This window comes from Triticum aestivum, chromosome 1A, assembly GCF_018294505.1.
Source record: "Triticum aestivum cultivar Chinese Spring chromosome 1A, IWGSC CS RefSeq v2.1, whole genome shotgun sequence".
Taxonomy (NCBI): Eukaryota; Viridiplantae; Streptophyta; class Magnoliopsida; order Poales; family Poaceae; genus Triticum; species Triticum aestivum.
The window spans coordinates 465,234,076-465,243,284 of record NC_057794.1 but is presented as its reverse complement, the minus strand read 5'-3'; positions in this window follow the sequence as shown (position 1 = coordinate 465,243,284).

The following is a 9,209-nucleotide window of genomic DNA, read 5'->3' as shown; positions in this document are numbered from 1 at the left end:
GTGGCCGCGCCCTCGCCCGCGGCCGGCCCCGCCGGCCACCTCGCCGCCCCTCGACGCCGGCCACCGCCTCCCCCTACGCCGGCAGCCTCGGATCCAGCGCCGACGAACCTCGTCACGCGCGCCCAGCTACAGTGCCCGATCCGGCTACAGTAAACCCTAGATCTAGGTTGACTTTCCCTCTTCCCCCTTATTTTTTTTTGCTATCTTTGACTGCTTGTATCTCCACAACCATAGCTCCGTTTTGGGCATATGATATATCAAAATCTTCGCCTCGACATGTACATCATTTCATTCCATTGCATCATTTGCATTTGAGGTCATCTTGATGCCCAAAATTCTGTTAGAAGGAGGCTTCGTGAGTTAAATTGCAGATCCGTTAGTTCATCATGCACTTTTGTCATTTTTGCCATGTTTAATTCGTGCATGATATGCCTGTGCCCCTTTGGGATGAATTGTTAAGCATTCTGTCTTCTTTCCAGAGGTGCCACCCATGCATTTTTAGGATGTGTGTGTTGTCTTGTGCAAGCTTGCGAAGAGAGGTACCTGAGATTGCTGATCTCAGAGACTTAGTGATTTTCACTAAGTCTGGGATATTTTAGTTCATGATGCTATATGTCCAGCTTGTTTCCTAATGATCCGTGCCTCTTTTGAGGATGATCAGTAAGGGAGTTTTTATATTTATGTTATGCTCTGTCCATCCATGTCTTTGTTTACATATGTGGAGTGCTCTAGGTTGACTCAATCGAGCTCAACTTTTACTTCGTTGTTAATCTGGGCAGATCGTCAACTTGTTTGCGATTTTGCCGATGCTACCGTTAGTGTTCCATGCATGCTATGCCTTTGTTCTTGCCATGTGTAGCTAGCACATTGTGCCTTCTTGCTGGTTATATGCTTTCCTTGCCATGACTTGCACCGTAGTGAGTGCATCGAGCTCGTTTACATGCCTTCGTGAGTTAAATTTCTGCATGCCTCAGTTTTCACTAAGTCTGAAAACTGATTGTGTTCGAGCTATGTTCGTGAGCTCGGTAGAGTATTTTGTGAACCCTTTTGGCCCCAGGTCACTTTGGGTGTTTTGTTAAGCTTGTTGAGTAGCTCCATGCCATGTTCTTACTTGTCATGTTCAGATTTTCTATCATGTTGTTTTGCTGCTCCGAAGAGAGCATCGTGATCTGAAATTTCAGACTAGTGTTAATTTCACTAAGTCTGGAATCTGTTTTGCATTTGCGTTTTAGCCATGCTTGTTTGAACCTCTTAATGGATGAATTTGCCTATGGATCAGTGCTAGTGTTTTGTCAACCATCTTGTGTACATAACTGCCATGTATTTTGTTTTCATGTTTGGTGGTTGTAGCATGTTCATTTTGTTGCATTTAGATGCCTACTTGCTGTAAATCGCAGACCGGTGTCATATCTTAAAACGCTTGCCATTTCCAAACCGTAGCTCCGATTCCAATGATCTTTATATCGTTTTCAAGCGATTTCATCCCCTCTATCCAGTGGCACACTTGGTTTTCCAAGTTGATGCCAGGTTCATGCATTTCCTGTCATATCTTGCATTTTGCATCCCGCATCGCATCCCGCATAGCATATCGTCATTTCATCATATTGCTTGGTCTTGCCCGTGGTTGATTGTATCCTTGTTGCTTGTTTGTCTTGTTGGGTAGAGCCGGGAGACGAGTTCGCTACCGAGGAGCCCGTTGAGTTTGCTTGTGAGGATCCAGTCAACTCTGACAACTGTGCAGGCAAGATGATCATACCCTCGAAATCACTACTATCTTTGCTATGCTAGTTTGCTCGCTCTTTTGCTTTGCCACTGCTACGATGCCTACCATTTGCTCGTCAGCCTCCCAATTGCATGATTGAACCTCTAACCCACCATTGTCCTAGCAAACCGTTGATTGGCTATGTTGCCGCTTTGCTCAGCCCTTCTTATAGCGTTGTTAGCTGCAGGTGAAGATTGGAGCCGTTCCTTGTTGGAACATTTATTTACTTGTTGGGATATCATTATATTGCTATGTTATCTTAATGCATCTATATACTTGGTAAAGGGTGGAAGGTTCAGCCTCTCGCCTAGTGTTTTGTTCCACTCTTGCCACCCTAGTTTCCGTCATATCGGTGTTATGTTCCCGGATTGTTGCGTCCCTTACGCGCTTGGGCTATAATGGGAACCCCTTGATAGTTCGCCTTGATTAAAGCTTTTCCAGCAATGCCCAACATTGGTTTTACCATTTGCCACCTAGCCTCTTTTTCCCTTGGGTTTCCGGAGCCCGAGGGTCATCTTTATTTTAGCCCCCCATGGACCAGTGCTCCTCTGAGTGTTGGTCCGAACTAGAGCCCTGTGCAGCGCCACCTCGGGGAAACTCAAGGGTGGGTTTTAGTTGTACGGATTGCTCATCTGAGTGTGCCCTGAGAAAGAGATATGTGCAGCTCCTATCGGGATTTGTCGGCACATTCGGGCGGTGTTGCTGGACTTGTTTTAACCTGTCGAATCATCTTGTTGTACCGAGATACCGAGTCTGATCGGTGTGTCTTGGGTGGAGGTCTATTCCTTCATTGACCGTGAGAGCTTGTTATGGGCTAAGTTGGGACCCCCCCTGCAGGGATTGATCTTTCGAAAGCCGTGCCCGCGGTTATGGGCAGATGGGAATTTGTTAATGTCCGGTTGTAGATAACTTTAACTAAACTTAATAAAAATGATCAACCGTGTGAGTTACCGTGATGGCCCCTTCTCGGCGGAGTTCGGGAAGTGGACACGGAGTTGGAGTTATGCTTGCGCAGGATGTTCCTTTAGCTTCTCGCTCGTGCTTCGCCTTCTCTTCTCGCTCTCATTTGCGTATAAGTTAGCCACCATATATGCTAGTCGCTTGCTGCAGCTCCACTTATATTGTCGTACCTGTCCTATAAGCTTAAATAGTCTTGATCGCGTGGGTGTGAGATTGCTGAGTCCCTGTGGCTCACAGATACTACAACTCCAGATGCAGGTCCAGGTGTTTCTGCTCCAGTTGACGATTACGAGCTCAAGTGGGAGTTCGACGAGGACTCTCAGCGATACTACGTGTCTTTTCTGGATGATCAGTAGTGGTGCCTAGTTGGGGTTATCGATTCAGGGCCTTGTCGCATGTTGGGGGGTCTTTTCTATTTTGGCACCGTAGTCGGGCCATGAGTGATTTGTATGATGGATGTTATTTATGTACTCTGATGTGACGTGGCGAGTGTAAGCCAACTATGTTATCTCCCTCTTTTATTATGTATTACATGGGATGTGTAACGATTTCCCGACTTGCGACATTGCTTTCAATGCGGTTATGCCTCTAAGTCGTGCCTCGACACGTGGGAGATATAGCCGCATCGAGGGCGTTACAAGTTGGTAATCAGAGCCTTCCCCGACCTTAGGAGCCCCCACTGCTTGATCGTTTTTAGCAGCCGAGTTGTGTCTAAAAAAAATGTTTTGAGTCCTTAGGAATTATATATCGGAGAGCTTAGGAATTCTTTTTACTTCCCAGTCTCCTCATCGCTCTGGTAAGGCATCCTGACGTAGAGTTTTGACTCTTCTCTTCTCAAATTTCACTAAATTTTTTTTTAGGATCACGCGAGTATCTTGGTTTTGTTCCGATGGTTTTGTGACGAGAACATTGTTCTTGGTGCCTCCTGTCTTTAGGGGTTGTGGCAGTGTCCCGGGGAGTTGAGCTCCGAGGTGTTGTTGTCACAATTTTATCGTTGCAATTCTGGTATACTTGAGATATGTTCGCCGACATCGAAAATCTCTTTTATGCAGTTCGTTGGTGAGATAACCTCGACGCCACCCAGTACTGGGGCGGTAGTTCAGGAGTATCGCCATAACTTGTATAACGGATGCTTTTCGAAGGTTGAGGTAGATGGTTTCCGAAGTTTTCCTGGTTATGTGTTGAAGGATGGATACAACTGGATGTAGGATTTGCTAGTTTGGGTGAGATATTGTGCTTCCCCTGTATCCCCAACACCTGATTGCATAACCAGAAAGGTTCGGGAATTTCATAGGTGGGAATTCTAGTAGCTCTAGTTCTTCTTCCACGGATATTGGTTTGAGATTGGGATTTCTTACCGATTATTCGTTCTTGATCCGTACCTTGTTGATTTATTTCTCTACCTTAATTCTACGTGGCTTCTCAATTTATGGATATGTGACCATTTGAAGAGGAATGCATTCGTTCATTTTGTTCGGATGTGAAGACTATATGTTGCAATTTTCATTTCGTTGGATTCAGCTTCTATATTGTTGTCTATCTATGTGCTAATGGTGGTCAACCTCTTCAGGATGGCTCCTCCTACGCGCACGACTCCGAATCCTGATCCGCCTCCACCTCCGCCTCCTCCGGAAGCATGGCAAGCTGTGATGGCCGCTACTAATGCAAACACACAGTTGATCATGCAAATTCTCCAAGAGCGCAATCAAGGCAGTCAAGGGAATCAAGGCCATAATCAGCACCACTTTGCTACTCTGAACCAGTTCCTCGCAAATGGCCCAAAGACGTTCAGCGGTTGTGTTGAGGCTACCGATGCTGACGATTGGCTAGTGGATCTGGGCAAGCATTTTGAATGTAGCAACGTCAGGCCTGAAGATTTCGTCAAGTTCGCTTCTTTCCAGCTCAAAGATCAGGCTGCAGAGTGGTTCCAGCAGTACAAGGATTCCAGAGGTGGACGTTTGATCACTTGGGATGATTTCCGTCAAGATTTCCGCGCTCATCACATTCCTCAAAGTGTGGTTGAAAGTAAGCGTCAGGAATTTCGCAATCTGAAGCAAGGCTCTTTGTCTGTCTATGACTACAGCAAGTTGTTCCAGAAGCTCGCCCGTTTTGCCAAGCAGGATGTTCCTGATGAGAAGAGCATGATCTATCAGTTCAGGGGTGGTCTTCGTGAGGAAATTCAGCTCGCTCTTGTCCTCTTTGAGCCGTTGAGATACGATGAGTTCTACAACATGGCACTGAAGCAAGAGGCTGCTCAGATGAGGTGTGATGCTTCCAGGAAGCGTGCCAGAGATGTTACTCCGTCTTCCTCTACTCAAGTGGTCAAGCAGCAGAAGTATTGGCTTCCTCCTCCGTTCCGTCAGCCGTATCAGCAGAAGAGCAAAGGTGGCAGTGGTTTCTCCCACCCACCCAACCCAGGCTTTCAGAACAAGTCTTCGTCTCAAGCGCCAAGACCGAGTGCTCCGTATCACCGTCCGCTTTCAGAGGTCACGTGCAACAAGTGCCAACAGAAGGGTCACTATGCTAACAAGTGTACCAACCAGAGGCGTCTTCCTCCTCCTCCTCCTGTCAGATCGGCAAGTACAACTGTGGTCAAGCACAATCCCAAGCATGCCAAGGTCAATATGGTGAATGCAGCTCAGGCAGAGGATTCTTCAGATGTGATCATGGGTAACCTTCCTGTTAATGATATTCCTGCAAAAGTTCTTTTTGACACTGGTGCATCGCATTGTTTCATCTCGAGACCTTTTGCTTCCAAGCATGATTTTATTACTCAAATGTTGTCGAGACCGTTGTCTATTGACTCTCCGGCCAGCCTCTTGACATCTCGAGTGTGTGTTCCGGATGTTACAATCACTTTGGGCGACTGCAAGTTTCTCTCTTCTCCGGTGGTTCTTGGCAATTCTGACATTGATCTTATTCTTGGGATGGACTGGCTCTCTAAGCATAAAGCTCATCTTGATTGTGCAGCCAGGCAGATTCAACTGACTCATTCGTCTGAGGATGTAATTGTCTTTGCTGCTCGGGATAATACCATCCGGTTGTTTTCTCTCAATGAGAAGGGTGAATTGGATGCTATTTCGCAGATTCCGGTTGTTTGTGAGTATCAAGACGTTTTTCCAGAAGAACTTCCAGGGATGCCTCCAAACCGGCCGGTTGAATTTGTTATTGAACTTGAGCCCGGTACAGAACCTGTGTGCAAACGTCCCTACAAGCTCGGCCCCGAAGAGTTGAAGGAGTTGAAGAAACAACTCGATGAGCAAGAAAGATTGGGTCTCATTCGGCCTAGTACTTCTCCGTGGGGTTGTGGTGTTCTTTTTGTGAAAAAGAAGGATGGATCGAGTCGACTTTGTGTTGATTACCGTCCAGTGAACAAGAAGACCATCAAGAACAAATACCCACTTCCCAACATCAATGAGCTGTTCGAACAACTCAAGGGTGCTCAAGTATTCTCCAAGCTTGATCTCCGTATGGGTTATCATCAGATTCGTATTCATGAGCAAGATATTCCCAAGACGGCGTTCAGAACAAGCTTTGGTTCATATGAATACACCGTCATGTCTTTTGGCCTCGCCAACGCTCCTCCGACGTTCTCTCGCATGATGAACTTCATCTTCAGTCCCTACACCAATGACTTCGTTTTGGTCTATCTCGACGACATTCTGGTTTTCTCCAAGAACAAGGAAGATCATGCCAAGCACTTGCGTTTGGTTCTTGACAAGCTCAGGGAACATCAGTTCTACGCCAAGTTCTCCAAGTGTGAATTTTGGCTCGATGAAGTTCTTTATCTTGGTCATATCATCTCTGCCAAGGGCTTTTCCGTGAATCCTGAGAAGGTGTCCGCAATTGTGAATTGGGAACCTCCTCAGAATGTGAAGCAACTCCGTAGTTTCCTCGGTCTCGCAAGCTATTGCAGAAGATTCGTTGAAAACTTTTCTAAGATCGCCAAGCCTCTCTCAAATCTTCTTCAGAAGCACGTCAAGTACGTTTGGTCTCCGGAGTGTGATATTGCTTTCAACACTTTGAAAGAGAAGTTGATCACTGCTCCAGTTCTGACTCCGCCTGATGAAACCAAGCCGTACGAGGTCTTTTGTGATGCCTCTCTCCAAGGTCTCGGTGCTGTTCTGATGCAAGAGAAGAAAGTTGTTGCTTATACCTCTCGCCAGTTAAAACCTAATGAGAAGAACTACCCCACTCATGATCTCGAGTTGGCGGCAGTTGTGCACGCTTTGTTGACTTGGAGACATCTTCTATTGGGAAGAAAAGTGGACATTTTCACTGATCACAAGAGTCTCAAGTACATCTTCACCCAGCCTAATCTCAACCTCAGGCAGACTCGATGGGTCGAAATGATTCAAGAGTACAATCCGAGTATTGAGTATACTCCAGGCAAGGCCAATGTGATTGCTGACGCTTTGAGCAGGAAAGCATATTGCAACAGTCTGATTCTTAAGCCTTATCAACCCGAGCTTTGTGAAGCTTTCTGCAAACTTAATCTGCAAATTGTTCCTCAAGGTTTCCTCGCCAACCTTCAAGTCTCTCCTACCTTAGAAGACCAGATTCGCCAAGCCCAACTTCTTGATGATATGGTGAAGAAGGTGAAGATTGGTATTGCAAAGAGTCAGTCCAAGTACAAGTGCTACCGACTTGATGACAAGGACACTCTCTTCTTCGAGGATCGAATTGTTGTGCCCAAAGGTGAACTTCGTAAGGTGATCATGAACGAGGCTCACAATTCTCTCCTCTCCATCCACCCTGGGAGTACGAAGATGTATCAGGACCTCAAGCAAGCTTATTGGTGGACTCGAATGAAGCGCGAGATCGCTCAATTCGTGAACGAGTGTGATGTCTGCAGAAGAGTGAAGGCAGAACACCAAAGGCCAGCAGGTCTCCTCCAACCTCTTGCCATTCCAGAATGGAAGTTTGACCACATTGAAATGGACTTCGTGACTGGGTTTCCAAAGTCCAAGCGTGGCAATGATGCTATATTTGTTGTCATCGACAAGCTCACCAAAGTGGCTCATTTTCTGCCTATCAAAGAGTCGATCACTGCAGCTCAATTGGCGGAACTCTATACCTCTCGCATTGTCTCTCTGCACGGTATTCCTCAAGTGATATCTTCAGACCGTGGCAGCATCTTTACCTCCAAGTTTTGGGATTCTTTTCAGAAGGCCATGGGCACCAGTATCCGCTTCAGCACCGCTTTTCATCCTCAAACGAGTGGTCAAGTCGAGCGTGTCAACCAGATTCTCGAAGACATGCTCAGGGCTTGTGTGATTTCTTTCGACATGAATTGGGAGGACTGTCTTCCTTATGCTGAATTCTCATACAACAACAGCTTTCAAGCAAGTTCGGGCAAGGCCCCCTTTGAAATTCTATATGGCAGGAAGTGCCGTACCCCTCTCAACTGGTCTGAAACCGGTGAACGTCAGCTGCTGGGTAATGACTTAATCACAGAAGCAGAAGATATGTGCAAAGTCATTCGTGATAACCTCAAAGCAGCTCAATCCCGCCAGAAGAGCTACTATGATAGTAAGCACCGTGATTTGGCTTTCGAGATTGGAGATCATGTTTACCTCCGCGTCTCTCCTATGAAAGGTACTCGTCGCTTCGGTATCAAAGGGAAGCTTTCACCTAGATACGTGGGACCTTTCAAGATTGTTAGAAAGAGAGGCGACCTCGCCTATCAACTTGAGCTTCCTTCAAACTTTGCAAATGTTCATGATGTGTTCCACGTCTCTCAGCTTCGAAAGTGTTTCAAGACTCCTGACCGCACCGTCAACTTCGAGGACATTGAGCTCCAAGAAGATCTCTCTTATCGTGAGCACCCAGTTGCTATTCTTGAAGAGACTGAACGCAAGACTCGCAACAAGTCAATTAAATTTCTCAAAGTCAAGTGGTCTCACCATTCCGACCGTGAAGCTACCTGGGAACGCGAGGATCACCTCCGTTCTGAGTACCCGGAGTTCTTTCAGTCCTAGATCTCGGGACGAGATCTTTTCATAGTGGTGGAGTGTTGTAACGCCCCAGATATAATTTCCATATTTGTATCCAACTCTTGCCGTCTCCGGCGCTAAGTTATATTTATTTCTCGGGTTCGGGTCTTTGTCTCCGTGTGTTGTTTTCGTTTTCATGCATCTCATACCATGTCATCTCGTGCATTGCATTTGCATACATGTTCATCTCATGCATTCGAGCATTTTCCCCGTTGTCCGATTTGCATTCCGGCGCTTCGTTCTCCTCCGGTGGTCATTTCTAGTCTTCTTTCGTGTGTGGGGTTCAAACATTTCCGGATTGGACCGAGACTTGTCATGCGGCCTTGGTTTACTACCGGTAGACCGCCTGTCAAGTTTCGTATCATTTGGACTTCGTTTGATACTCCAACGGTTAACCGAGGGACCGAAAAGGCCTCGTGTGTGTTGCAGCCCAACACCCCCAAAAATTGTCCCAAAACCCACCAAACTCTGCTCCATGTCCTAGAGCGTTC